This window comes from Apteryx rowi, unplaced genomic scaffold (assembly GCF_003343035.1).
Source record: "Apteryx rowi isolate R43461 unplaced genomic scaffold, aptRow1 scaffold_481, whole genome shotgun sequence".
NCBI lineage: Eukaryota > Metazoa > Chordata > Aves > Apterygiformes > Apterygidae > Apteryx > Apteryx rowi.
In genome coordinates this window covers 294,670-309,447 of record NW_020450740.1, presented here as the reverse complement: position 1 = coordinate 309,447, position 14,778 = coordinate 294,670, and the positions used below count along the sequence as shown (strand labels likewise).

The window sequence follows — 14,778 nt, the reverse complement described above, 5'->3', positions numbered from 1 at the left end:
GCCTTTCCTGGGGCCGCGGAGCCGCGCGTCGCCCGCGGGTCCTAGAGGCGGGTCAGGAGCGCGAGTGCCCCTTGCTGGGGCGGCCGGTGGAGGAGGAGGAGGAGACGGGCTCGCAGGCTGGCAGCTGCTGAGCTGGGGTGAGAAACGTTCCCCGGCGCCCGAAATCACTTCTGAGAGCGATTGCAGTTCAGTCAGGCATAAACTTGTGCTTAAAACGGCCGCTGTTCCCGTATCACGTAATATTTTTTCATTTGGTAAGCGTGTGTTGCCTTGTTGCTCCAACAGCAAAAGGCCGCATGGAAATCTTGGTGGCCTCGTGAGGGCAGGACCTCCTGGGCCAGAGCGGACAGGACCTCCTGGGCTGGAGTGGACTGGACCTCCTGAGCCGGAGCAGATGGGACCTCCTGGGCCGGAGCAGATGGGACCCCAGGGAGTCGTGTGACACCCGTGACTCCCACTCTGTGCGCTCGGCGTTTCTGCTGACCAGCTGTGCCTCGGGAGGCACAACCACATCTCCTTCCTTCACCCCAAGGGCTTGCGCCGTGGCTGTCGGGCAGGACGAGCTGTCCCCACACTCAGCCGGCCGCAGGGGCTGCCCCTCGGCTCCGGAACCAAGGCTGCAGCTCTGCCCTGAGGGAGCACCATGGTCACAGCTCGGAAGGGCCTCCAGAGGCCTCCCTGGCTGACGGCTCAGCTCACCGCCAGCACCCTCTGGTAGCAAGTTTTTCAGTAATTTCTTAGCGTGAAATTTTAGGCTTTTCCCGTATTCCAGTAGAAATTGTTAGTGACTCAATAGAAAAAAAATGAATGCCTATTTGCTATAATTATTACTCAGAAGCCAGGTGAGCACAGGGAATACAAGTAGTATTCAGTGACAAAATCATGGGTATTGTAACTTTGCCAAAATGATACTGTGTTTAGCTTTGTTCTGTCTGTTTTTGTTTCCTTGTCATTAGCTTAAGGAGAGCACAGGGAGGATGAGTCATCCGAGTTAAGCAACCAAATAGGATCCAGACTGCTTTAGTTCATTCATATTGTCGGGCTGTGTGCGCTCCCAGACGTGGTGGCGGTGCAGTGCAATGTTTGGTTGGCTTTCTGAGTTGAAACAATTCTTTGGACTTGCACAATTTTCAGATCTGCATGTACAGAAAAATATTTACAGTATATTTGTTATGCTTCTTAAAGTATTACCGCTACTGTGTGTTATCTCACTCTTCATGTAGCCAAAATTTTGCTTCAAAACATGTAGTTCCTTTGCTTATCATGCAGGCCGTTTTGCCAGTAATGACGGTACAGCTTTCCTGCTGCTGGCACTGATGAGGTACCTCAGCCTGCAAAGCCAAAGCCGCCAGTGGTGCAGAGCACACAAGCAGGCTGCTTATCGCGCAGGTGTGCGGGGGGCAAGGAGAGCACCGCCCTTATCCCTCCGTGTCACTCCCCAAACTGCCCCTTGCAACAGGCCTGTTCGCAGCAAGATATTTTTATGTCATAACGTATGACATATGTCATACAGTCAGAGGAGGAATTCAGCAAATTTAGTTGCAGTGAAACTATTAATTACCAATGAAATGCATGTGCCCTGTTTCAGAGCCCAAACCAGGCCCTGTTATCATAAACTTCAGTTTCAAGGGACATTTAACTATGCCATTTCTAATAGGAAAATAAAGTGAATGCATTGTAGCAAATCCAGACCTCATAAGATTTTTCTTTAAATTTATCAGCTACTGGAAGAACTGAAATTCAAGATTAACTCTGGGTTTAAACAAGGGCAGTATCACTGACTTCAGGGAAATGGCACCAGTTTACTTCAGATTCACATATTATTTCAGATGATGCCTATTCTAACTCTGGCTGCTGTGCTTCACTAGCTGTCTATCCAGTAAGCACTCTCACCCACGTGGGCAACGAGCATATTTTCACATCTGGAGTGCACAGTAAAAGAAGGTTGTATCTGCCGCTGAGCATGGTTATTGTCTGTTTAAATTGCTTCAGGCTTTCGCGATACGTCATCATTACAGTACAATCTGGAGTTCAGTCCAGAGTGATGCTAAGTAGTTTTGCAACATCTGGCTGAAAGGCAGTGGGCTCACACAGAGTGTTCACTACAGTAAATCTGAATCAATGGTTTATCACTTCTCTGCTTTCTTTTGTGGAGAGAAAGAGCAAACATACCGGCTACCTCCTGTTACAGGAAGTAACAAACTGACTATTGGAGTATAAAAAAACTTTGCAAATAAAACTTTGGGCACATATCATTCTTAAATTATACCTCAAAAATGAAAAAAATCTCCATCCTTTATTAGAATTGTGTGATAGAAGATAAAAAATAGTGAGGGCAAGAGTAGGGAAGGAAAGCAGTCCTTGAAATACAGGCTTCTGGTAGGTTGTAGCTTTTGAGAATAATATTGCTTACATTATTCTGCAAAGGGGTTTGATTTCCATAAAAGAACATATGTGCCATAAACCAATTGGGAGTAGCAGAAATCCTTTGAGCACTAGGAATTTTGATTGCTTGTTCATTACAAGAATTTTTATGCCTTCCCTTTGCTTAACCGGAAGCAAAGGTAAAAAAGGAAGGGTAGGTTTCTAATGATTTCTGACAGTACTGTGCATACACCAGTGTGTTGCACAGAGATGTTGTTTGAACTGCTTGCCAGCTTGCGAGTCACAGAAACGTTACGAATGAGACAGGCACGAGGATGCTCAGCAAAACCGAGGTGGTGGCATCTCCTGGTGCGTGTCCTAGCTTTACAGCCCACTGCTTTGGTGTTTGTAGTTTCCTGGTGACCTAGGCAGCTTGGTGGCATTTTGTAAATATTAGCCTTGGACTTAAAAGCCTAAATCCTGACCACGTGTCTCTTTGGGTGCCTGTGTGCTACGTGCAGCTCTTACCCTCAGTCACGATGGTTGTAAGCACTACGTGAAAAGCAGACAAAAGGAGTGGAATGAGAAACCAAAGGGCATCCACCCTCTCTCTTCCCTCTCTTCCCATTTCAAGTTGATATCCAGGATATATTAAATAGTGGAGATGGAGGAGAAAATAGTGCTGTTGCTGTCCTATGTTCCCCTTGCCTCCCACTCCAGTTTGTCTCACATTTTATTACAATATTTCTGTGGGAAATGGTGAAGCTCAGCTGCTGTAGGATGTCGTCATCGGCCCATAAGTCATTCTTTGCCTCTGTGTATGTCAGCATGGGCTGATTTGTAGAGTTGTGCCAGGGGGTTGCAGAGGAAGAGAAGCCCCTGAAGGATAGTCCTGGAGGATGGCGATCTTTTGGTCAGCTCCTTTAAATGGTGATGCTATAGAAAAGGCAGGGACCAAATACTGTTGTGAAAATGAAGTTCAGATGAGACCTAGCAGTAGTAGTTTCTGATTTCTTCGGGACATATAACCCCCTGTTTCTACTGTAACTGCTATGCAGTTAGGTTATAGATAGAAATAAAATAAATAAAATTTAAGACTCAATAGAATGGTAATCACTCCTCCTCTCCCAAAAAAAAGTCTTTGTGGTAGTTGTCTTAGATTAAAATGTTCCTTAAGGGGTATCACATCATCCCACATGGTTCCTGCCAGTCTGTCTTCCCTATGTCATGTTGTTTTACCCAGCTCCTATACTTTGCAGGGCTGCAGACGGGTCTCTGCCACACGAAGAGGAGGTGGCCCACGTGGCGCTGGGTTTCAGACATGGCCGGTTGCGGTGGGGGGGGGGGGGTTCCTGACGGAGCACTCCGCTGTCCCCTGGGAAGCGCTGCTGCGGCAGTGGGATGCGTCCCCAGGGCGCCGCTTTCCCATGCTGCTTTCCAGAGCCCCGTTCCCAGCGCCAGGTCTGCCCAGAGCTGGTGTCGGGGTCTGAGGGTGCTGAGATGCTGCTGGGGAGGGGAGACTTGGGGGAAAAACCTGCAGCCTCTGGGTTACTTTTGGTACAGTCCATGTGATGCGTATGCCGCTTACTCATTACTTAAATCCTGAGCACCTCTGAGTATGAGGCTATTTTTCTGGTTTGGTAGAATTAGGAGATGAAGCGTAAGGCAGAGAGACTGGTGATTTTGGCTGTTCCTCCGTCTTTGTGCTGCTAAGGATGTGTTAGCTGGTGCTTTGATGAAGGAGGTGCCTCTTTGGTTCCCAGCTCCCACCCTCACTCGAGAAGGGCGGCAGAAAAGCTGAGTTTGCAGTTTTTATGACCACCTACCCCACCTTCACTGAGCCAAGTGAGTGTAAGATCTTAGCAGAATTTGGTCTTTTTTGACTTTTGTGTTGTTTGGGAGCTAGTTTAAGAAACAGTCAAGAAAAATGTATTCTTGAAATAAGATGAAGAGCTGAGATTTGTGCCAGTAAGTTATTCCTAAGCAACCTTCCTACCCAGAGACATACAGAAAATGCCTTGGTCTGGAGTGCAGACTGACTGACATCACTCCTGCCCCAGACCATTTCTGTTTCACTCAAAGGCAGAGTGGGAGGGAAGGAGAGGCTCGTACCACTTGGGTGGCAAGTACCCCAGAGCCGTGGGTTTCCCGTTGGGTCATTACTAGCCTCTCTGCAACGGTCTGTCATGCAAACCGGCTGCAACAGGCCTGCTTTCTTCCCGGCCTCCCAAGTTCCTTTGCTGCTCTTCAACACAACACCCGGCATCTCTGTCCCCATCACAACCCTCTCACACCTCGCCCTGAGCTTACTTAAACTCTGTCCTCAGTGCAACGCTGCAGCTCAGTCCTGCTACCTGTCTCTGTAAATCCCCCAAATAAATCARCTGCTCTTATCCTGCAGTCAGTGTCCCCAGCCAGGCCCAGCAGCAGGGTTTGACCTTCTTCCATGCTCCTCCTTTTCTCTCCTCTACCACCAGTCTTCTCCGTCTCCTCTTTCCTGGTACCTTTTTGATTTCTCCATCCATGGGAGTGCAGTCCCCTTCTTCCTCGGTTTCTGCTTTCAAATGACGCCTGTTTCCATGCAGCTGTACTCTCTCCTCTGCATTTATTCCTCCCTTGAGAGAGTGCTCTGAAATTCACAGCCTCTCACGTTTTGTTGCATTGAAGAGGTGTGGGAGGGAAGAATTCCTGGCACGACCTGAACGTAACAGCTCCAGCTTCATTGCTCAGCTGCACTGCCTCCTTTTTGGGTACTCATTACCTGCTCGGTCTCTTTGGAGTGGTTAGGGAGAGGGTTCTTTCAGCAAAGCAGCACCCTTCGAGTGTTTCCGTGGTAGCAACAGCGGGCATAAATTATTATAATAAAACCCTACTCTTATACTTGGTGTTCCCCATGTTTATTTAAAAAATGTCTTAAGACCATTAATCAACAAATAAGTACAACACTATTCAGGTCACAATGTTCCAGTAATTCATAATTAGACCTAAGTGTTTAAAGCTGCCTGATCTTCCTTTTAACAACGAGATGAAGAGATCTCTTGCCAGCCAGCACATTATAACAAAGGCTCTGGTCCATGAGCGGAGGGGAAGCCAGGGGTTCATTGAAGAATAATCTTACAATGTGGTTGCAGAAGGTCATTTGTGGAGGCCGTTGTATCCCTAACATTGTAAAATAGGTGCTAGTAGTACGCACTCAGAGCCTGCCTTAGCATTTTTTCTTTAAGCGATGAAATACCTTTGTGTGAGATATCTTTACCTGAATTCGAATAGGAGATAATACTGCCTCAGACGCTATTCCCTTTTGATGTCATTCGATCTTTTTTTAGAGTTGGAGTGTTATAAGGATCATGATGAAAAGTCTTAATAAAATAAATGACCTGATGAGTAATGCATCTCTCAGTCCAGAAGAGCCAAAATTAGCATTCTGGCCAGCCAGGCAGGGACAGGAGGTAAGATGAGGCTACCTCCAAAGGCACTGGATTCAGTTTTAAAAGTCAAATGGCCTCTTACTCTGCACACGCAGATCTGGTTTCATAGGGGCTGTCACGGAGAGATGAGGATGAGTGCGGAGGAGACAGCCGTCTTACCAGCACTCTGACCCCTGGCTGCTTTGGGGAGCTTAGTCCATCCTGGGGATGACGTGAAAGGCGTCCACCCTTCCTTGCTTCTCCGTCCAAAACCCTGGCTGAGGTCAATGAGCTGAGGTCGATGAGCTGTTCAGGTGCACAGAAATGAGCTATTGGCCTACTTCTTTTTGTGGCATTACTTTTTGTCACCCATGGACACGGGGAGGCTCTACCTGTCCACATCTGTCCACACAAGTCCACCTGTCCACACAAGTGCAGCAGTGGAGATGGCGTTTAAACACAAATGAATTGTAGCCTAGAGAAAGGCACATCTTTGACGTTGCAGCCTTTCTCTGCCTCCGTCCCGGTGGCATAAACGGCGATTCGGCCCCCGCCGGAGCGGGGGGAAGGTGCGGGAGGTGCTCCTCGCTGGAAGAGAAGAGCTGCCTTTTCATGGCTGCAGCCGCTTGACAGCGGTGCAGGAGAGTGAGGTGACTGCAGCACACTAATAACAGGACATACAAAAACTGATAAACGGTGCTTTAGGACGTGTCTGCAGTTATAGGCCCAGATCCAACTGAGTTTATAGGCGTCCACTTCCCATCGAGGCTCCCAGCCACCTCTTAATTTCCTGTGTAAGAACCTAATCAGGCTTAGAGACATAAATCAAGTGAGGTAAAATGGGGGTAGATAACACAAATGTAGTTATGTGTCTACAAAAATCTATATTTTTATTTTTGCAAAAAAATGCCAGATCAGAGTAAATAACACACAGACTGTGTTGTCCCACAGAATAGTTTATATGTCAAAAAACACAGAAATAAATTTTCTACATCAGCATTTGCTTTATGTTGCAATAATTTAATTGAAGAAAGACACTCCAAAGACAAATTACATCCCTCTCCAGCCAAAGCTTTCTTCATATTAAAAGAGATGTTAACGATGAGTCCCCATGGGAAAGATAACAGTTAATAACGTCGATATTCCATCTCAGGTTACACAAAAAAAATCTTTGTACTCAGTTGCCATTATTTGTATTGCTGCATCTAAGGTTCATGGATGTGGACTAAGACTCTTTGCTAGAAGCTGTGAAAGCATAGAATAAAAATGCTTCTTGTCCTGCTGCCAATCTTTAAAGCAATAATAAAAATGGATATATGTTACGCTCATAACAGATAAGCAAGCCTAAAACAAACTTTGAAATCGGTGCACTCGTACCTAAATGAAATCTCTTGTTAAGAAAGCTATCTACAAAGTAATCTCAGACAAATGGCGGGAAATAAATCTCAAGCATAATAATAATCTCTTAATACTTGTCTTGCATAATGTTATATATTAATCTCATGAAAATAATCTTGATACACTGTGTGTATGTGCACATCTAAAACTGTGAAATAGTAGAACATTTTTGAATAACCTAAAAGAATCCTCTTGATTTTGAATCTATGATATTAATATAGAACTTTCACATTGCTGTAGTTAGGGAAAATGTACTCTGGATTTTGTATACTTGTTGATTTGCCAGGAAGATGACAGCTTTAATGTCCTAATCAACAAAATATTTTCTTTTCTTTTTGGGGTGCGTAAGCAGAATGCCGTGTACAAAGTAAGGAGTGATATTTTTTCCTGCTTGTGGTGTCTACTATACCGTTAGTTGAAAATAGTGTCTTTTTTTCTGGGGTCTCATCTTTAAAAATAATTATTTTGATAAATTAAAGTATTTAAAATGCTATAAAATTGTTTGAATGTTTAAAATGCCACAAAATTGTTTGAATTTGGAAAATTTGCTTTAGCGTGAAAGGTTGCCAATGTGTTTAATGTGTCCAAGGTAAGGTTACTGGAAGACTTGGCTGTGGCCTCTAATTACCTGTATGTGCAAAAGACTGCTAGTAAGGGGAAAGAGTCTTTTCAATGCTAATGGAGAAAGGCACAAGTAAATACAAACTTTAGAAATGGAAACTAGTTCCATTTCTACTTCAGAGGAGGACTAAGGGGTATGATGTGCATGTGAGGGGTGCTTGGATGGCCTGTCAAGGTGTAGACTGATTTGCTGTCACTTCTTGTCTTCCAGATCCAAGTTATTGATGTTGTTCTACCCAGTCTGCTCTAACTGCCTTGGTGGCTCTGACCTGGGAATAGGGATAGTTGCCTGAAACGCATAGAGCCTGTGCTAACCAAGAGGTCAGGCAGGGAGATCACCGTGGACCCCATGGGTCCAAACGCTGCGCCGTGGCCCGCGGGGAGGTGCCGACAGCGAGGACCCAGGGCTGCCGCGGCGGTGGAGGCGCCTGCCGCACGGCTGCCCTCAGCGTGGGGACGCCTCGGGCGCAGCTGCGCTGGCCCCTGTGGTTTCCAGCCTCCGCACGCGGACAGGGGCATCGACATGGTCCTTTGTCAGCTGCTGTGCAGACAAACGGATATGCTTGGTTGGCAGCCAAAATTAAACAAAAAAGTCATTCTTAGGTCAGGCTGGATTAAAAAAAATCAGTTTTATGGTAAAATCAAAGCTATCAAAATAGTTGGATCTACTAAAATGTTACATTAATCTTCATGCTTCTTTACTCTTTCTAAACTATGCCAATTTTTAAATGAAATGTAATTCCAATTTTTTTTACATTTTGACTTCTAAATTTTATTTTTTTTCAGTCAAAGTGTTAATTAAATCTATCACAAATTTGTGAATAGTTTAATTGGTCCAAAGCCATATTTTTCAGGACATAAAATATTCCTAAACATTTCTCCTGTCTCTGCCTGCAACATCTGCTAAAAACGTCTGACCTAGAAGGTACGTTCAGCTGCTTCAGGGTATAAGCAATCAGAGACCAGAAAATAAATGGAAGTAGCTTTGGAAAATAACCTGACAAGTACACAGAGATACAAAGGGTTTAAACTACTGTAAGAGAGCTTTAGATCACATATTGATGGGGCAAGTAAAAATAATGGTACTGAAGCCTGGGGAGAGATTGCCTGGGGAGGCTGGGGAGGTCTCAGGAAAGGTTGAGCAAACATCGCTGAGGGAGATGTCACTGCTGATGCTGCTGTGGGGACCGTGGTGGCACCAGGTGACCCCTCCAGGCTCCTTCCGGCCTTGTGTTCCCTGCTTCTCCGATGCCTCGTGGGAACGCTGTTTGGTCTGGTCTATGAGGACAACCAACAGCAGCCCCGAGTTTAAAAAGCTGTCTTGATAAAACTCTCTGTCTTCTTCTGGCATGACTGTGTGTACACTAGTAGCTCCTGACAGCACGTCAGGGATCAGACCTCTGACTAAGCTCGAAATGTCAGAAGAGGTTCACAGTGACGAGCTGAAGGCTGCGACCTGAACTTCTTGTGAATTTTATTATGCTGGCATTTTGCATACTGCCTCCAGATATGTACTTAGGACAGAACTGTTTGAAGACTGGATATTCAGAGGAAGGAATTAGAAAGCCCCTAGCCCTTTATTTCATAATGAAAGAATTCAAGGAAAAAAAGGATCAGAATAACATGTATAGTTCTGCTACCGTTACAGCTTGTTACCTTTGTTCAGTCCATGATAATATTAAAAAACCAAAACATTAGAAATATTATTATTATTGAATTTATTTAAATGTATTACATTTATTAMATATACATTTATTTTATGTATTATTTTTAAATAAAATAGAAGTCCTGTCACCACAGAACTGCCTGGCAAGTGCTTGGTTTTCCATTTTGCTTTTTCCAGAGCAGTGGGGAAGAGCTGGACTGCTGTAGGACGCAGGTCCCTGCCCCGCGGCCAGCCTCCAAACCCCTTGTGCCCAGTAGCCTTGCCGGGAGCCTAATCCTTGCGCTCCAAGAACACCAGCGTGGAGTGGCACCTGCCAGCGAGGGGTGTTGGGGAGACGATCTCTTTGCATGGTAGCAGTAGCAGCATTGCGTCGGTCAGGCAGCAGAAGCCTAGGTGCAAAGGGAATTGCAGCTGTGGTTCAGTCACGGGAGGTTCTGAGAAATGTCAGTGGAATTTGCATTTTGGATTTTAGTGCTCAGCATGTCAGGTGTTGTCCAACTACTCTTACCATTCATTATGCCCTTAAAAATTGAGCTCTTAGTTCCTTATTTCTAAAAATCTAGCCCTTCGTTCTTGGATACTATCTTTCATTTCCTAGGAAAGGTTCAGTTTTAATCCCACTGAAATCACTGGCAAATATCTCTTGAATTTGAAAAGAAAAAGACAGGGATCCTTAAATATGAGTGCATGCATGCTGCAGGGACGGAGAGCAGCAAGACCTGTGAGAGAGCCTCTCCACTTGAAGGGACAAAAGTGCTTTGACACCCTTGCTGTGTTGCACACTCAGAATTTAAAGCCCTTGCAACAAAATCCCTATGATAGTTTGTTTCTGATGCTTGCTGTAAGAGAACAGCAAGTCTTTCTCGCTGTGCATGTTTGATGTGAGTAAAATTCATAAGCATTTACAGAGATGTAAAGTGGTTGCTCATGGTTTAAGGCCATGCCCTACTGAGGGTTTCAGCAATACTGCTCAGATAGTTCTTGTGCAAGAAACTACAACTGAAAATTGACTCTGTGGATGTTTATTAGTTGTAGAAACACAGTTCCCAGCAGAGACTTTTTCTGATGAAGCGATCACAATGTATGTGCTTAAAAGAATTATTTTTGTAGCCTTTGGAGTAAGGTACCAGCTAGCGCTTGGGACATTTGGCTCCAGTGTGTGTGGTTTTCCACTGTGACTGTGAACAAATGGATTAATCTCTATGTATTGCTTCTGTGGCTGCAAATGAGGATGATCATGTTACAATGCTGTATCATTGCATTTGAGAATAAGGTCTTTGGGAATAGGGAAGGACGGGGACCCTCACTCAGTTGTTTTTGTCTAGCACCTAGCATTTTGGGACCTGGTTTTGGTAAGGCTTCTCGGTTGTGAGCTTAAACAAGAATCAGTTTGCTGTGAGAGGAGTTTCTGCATTTCCTATGGGACCTGGCCACGCTGTTATTTCAGTCACCATCCCCGGCGTGGGTCCTGCACAGGGCTSCCTTACCTGGACGGCTTTGCGCAGGACTTGTCCTGGAGGGCTTCCTTCCTCTTCGTGGGATTACTGCTGAGTGTGAAAACGCAGATCACCAGCTCAGCTGTTCCCAATGAATTGCTTGAATCTTATGCCCAAATCTATTCTGATGTGGAAACCCTGAGAAGCCAGGCTGCGCAGAAAAGGAGACTGGCCTGTCCAGCCCATTGCAGAGCAGTGGTGACATCCTTTTGCAGTCGCTGCTGTAGCCTCTGAGCTGACACAGTCTCTGTGCAAACCGGGCTCCTACCCCGCATAATTTCATAGTCACACCGCGACTGTCAGAGCTGGTGGCTCATCACTGCGCTGGCGTTGCCCAAAGGAGGTAGGTCAGCTCTACTATAGCACTGTGACCTGCAGATGGACAGGTAGTGGGAATGAGAAAAAGATGTATTTCTTAAGTAAGTAATTCATGCCAGCTGTATGATTTGGTCAATATAAGCTCTTTTTTTTACATCCTGCAGTACTAAGATTGTGCTGCATGATGCTAACATTTAATTAATAAACCAAAACCAGAGGGAAGCTATTTATCAAAAGTTAAATATTTCAGGAGGTTTGAATCCACCTGACACTGACCTAAGTCTAACAGGGTATTTCAGACTCTGTGATACGTATGAAACCAAAAAAAAAAAAGGAAACAGTCCTTGTCCCAAATCTTAAAATCTAGTCAACAAGACTAAAATACCAACAATGGTAGTTAAGCAGTCATTTTTAACATTTGGTATTATCTGGCATTTCTGAGAATTAATGGTGGAGTGCAGGAAGARATACTCAGAATTTTATCTTTTCTCTCTCTCTCTTGGATGAGGCTACATACCCTCTATGTGAGAGGTGATTTTTTTTTTTATGGCCTGCCACAGACTGCTGTATAGTCCTCAGAACTGAGCTTTCCTGACATAAATGTAGCTGTTAAATTCATTCAGGACTTTTTGAAGAATACGAACAACTTTTTGTATAAATTCAGGAAGATGCTGTGAACTATAGGTAGCTTTGAAGTGAAAACAACAAAGAAAGCAAGAACACCCTYTAGTGTTTGGATTATGGAGCTGTACTGCTTGACATAATAGATCCCAAAAAAAAGGAAATATTTATAAGACAAAAAAAAGCACGAAAGAAAGACAGTAAAATAGAAGGGCTAAAATAGAGTGCATAAATGAGCTATAAATGTAATCTACCTGTTTTTAATACCACAAACCTCACCATGGTATCTAAGTTTAATGCCAACATTATTATTATTACTGCTAAACCATGTTTGATTAACAAAATAGCTCCTTAATAAAATAACTGACTTCCAGATTAAATAATTTTAGTATATTTAATCCAATTGAACACTAATAAAATTATAATTATAAAAGCAGTTAAACTGAGGAAGATGTGAAGATGACTAAGAAATCTAAAGCAAAAAAGAAAGGCAGTGGTGTACTGCCTGGAAAAAAAGGGACATTTGGGTCTGGAATGAGGTTGTTGGTGGACAGATTTCAGTGAATTGCTTTGGTAATTAATGCTATTTAATTATCTTCAAAATGAGGAGGGTGCAGAAAGTGGGAATGTGCTGATAAAGAAAACCTGCTAATGACAAAAACTCGAGAGACATTGACCTCATGGGAGGAGAGTACAGAGGAACTGCATGGGATGGGCATGTTGGAAATGGGCTGAAACAGAGTCCAACAYCAGCTGCGCATTACGTGCTTGAGACCGACAATGAGACCTACTATTTTTTTATACTCTGGTTCTACAACTGATGCACTCAGCCCAGGTGTAGGAGCTCTGAATTCAAGTCGCATCTTTATTGAGGTGGAGTCGATGAAGGTTAGAAATCAGTAGCCCCTATAATGCAGTAGCAAGCCCTGGTTGGTAGGCTGTAAGTTATCTGGGAACGGGAGCAGAGTGCTGCCCATGTCTTCTACCGCCAAGGGACCATTAGGCAAGAAGCTTGGTGTTGATGGCCAGTGAGCGAGCATGTGCTTGCACATAAAGCTATGTTTCAGTGGCTTGCGCACTTGCTTGCAAATTAGTTCTAGCCCCTGCTGCACTCAAAACTCTAGTAATTTATACTGGACTACATATTTTCATAGGGAGAGAAATTGTAAAGGTATGAAGACCACCAGATAGTTAAATCCCTGCATGCTCTTCAGGAGCAAGTAGCCTGACTTTTTGCCAGAGCTTAGCAGAGCATTATGTGCTCCCAAAGTCTGCTTTACACTGGAATGAGAGGCCTGAGCTAGACTTGGGTGCTTTACCGCATGCACATTTTTAGTCAAATCACTTTTAACATTCCTGCAGTATGTTTATGTACCTTGGCATATAGCCAGGCAATACCATTCAGGCTGAGTTCATCTGCTCCTGTATGAATGGCAGTATAAATACATCTACTAAATCTTTGTTGCTCTTTTTTTTTTTCTTTTTTTTTTTTAAGGAAAAAAAAATTCATCAACTCTGATATTTACAATAGATGTCATCTGCTGTGTGACATTTGGTCTTATAAGTTGAGGTCTACCAAATTTCTATTCTTAACTTATCCCACTGTCATAGACAAGCTGTGAAATGAATAGCTGACCCTTTCTTCTAAAGAGCAGAGCACCTGCCCCTTTCTCCACGCACGTAAGCTACGAAAAGGCTGCTGAGGAACAGGACTCTTTCCCCACCAAGAAAACAAGTGAGGTGTCATCAAAAGCACCCGGCAGAGCTGGGAACTGAATAAATTTTGCATTGTAATTTTTGATCTCRCAGCTGTTCAGAAGGGCTGTGTGCGCTGAATTAACAGAGCCACTTGTGCATTGGTGGTCTGGGAGGAGAGGCAGGAGTATTTGCAGTTGTTGATACCGCAGTGCATTTGCACAATCAGCAAGGAGTTTCTGGTTAGCAGCTGCGGCCGTGCGTGCCACTGTGAGGCCTCTGTTGTGGGTCAGGCCAAGGGAGCTGTGCTGTTTGGGAGCTGGCTGCTCCTGCCAGTGAGCCAAGGCATAGCCTGGGGCATCTGCTCTGGCCTGCCATCCTGCAGGTGAGCAAGACAGCGGTGATGCCACGCTGCTGTTGCCAACATCCAGGCACTTTTTAGAAGAGAGAGAGTCAGGACAACGTCCTTGTAATTCTTTTGAAGATGAGTCAGGTCAAGCAGCGTTAATACTGGTTTCCTCTGGCTTTCCTGGGTGTCCTGTATCACAGTAGATGAACAGATACTATATAACCTTGCTCTAGGCTCAGTATTTGGGTGAGTAAATTTAGAGAGACATGGACAACCATAGACCTGAGAAATTACAGGTTAAGGCAGGAACTGGGTGAAGAGCAGAGAGTTTGTCTGATCCTCTTAGAATGGCAGCATTTGCTTCAATAAAATTTCATTTTTCAAAAAAGAAGGAGGAAATATTTAAGATGTCACATGTTATTCTTGTCCTGCCAATCTTCATAAAGACAAACAGCTCTGTCTGAAGAAGAGAGATTGTATGGTGTTTCTCTAACTCGGCATTCACCAGATTCAATCAACCAGAAGTGCAGCTGACCTTACTGTCAGCCCCGAATAGGGTGCAAACCAAACTCCTCGTAATGCGGAGCTTGGGCCATCTTTGCTTTCTCCCATCAGCATTTTGGGACCCATCTGCAGCATAAAAAGTGCAGAAGCAGCCATGAAATGATACTGTAACATTAACCCTGGTGAATGAAAGGGAAGTGAATAAAGATCAGTCAGGTAACTAAGCTTTTGTAGTTGGATGTACAGCCTTGTTTATTCATAACAAGGGAAACAAAAAACTTATTTAGGAGGAGTGTCCTGAGACAACTAGGGGAGACTGCTGAGAGCTAATGTAAGTGC

General features: G+C 44.4%; 1 long non-coding RNA gene across 1 annotated transcript in view; it reads left to right on the top strand.

Moving 5' to 3' along the window:
* The first annotated feature begins 6 nt into the window (after positions 1-6).
* LOC112972286 overlaps positions 7-14,778 on the top strand; it is a 28,618-nt gene continuing 13,846 nt past the window's right edge. Inside the window, exons 1-2 of the long non-coding RNA XR_003255630.1 lie at positions 7-137; positions 286-714. This is a non-coding gene — a long non-coding RNA (uncharacterized LOC112972286). The remainder of the gene's footprint in view (positions 138-285; positions 715-14,778) is intronic.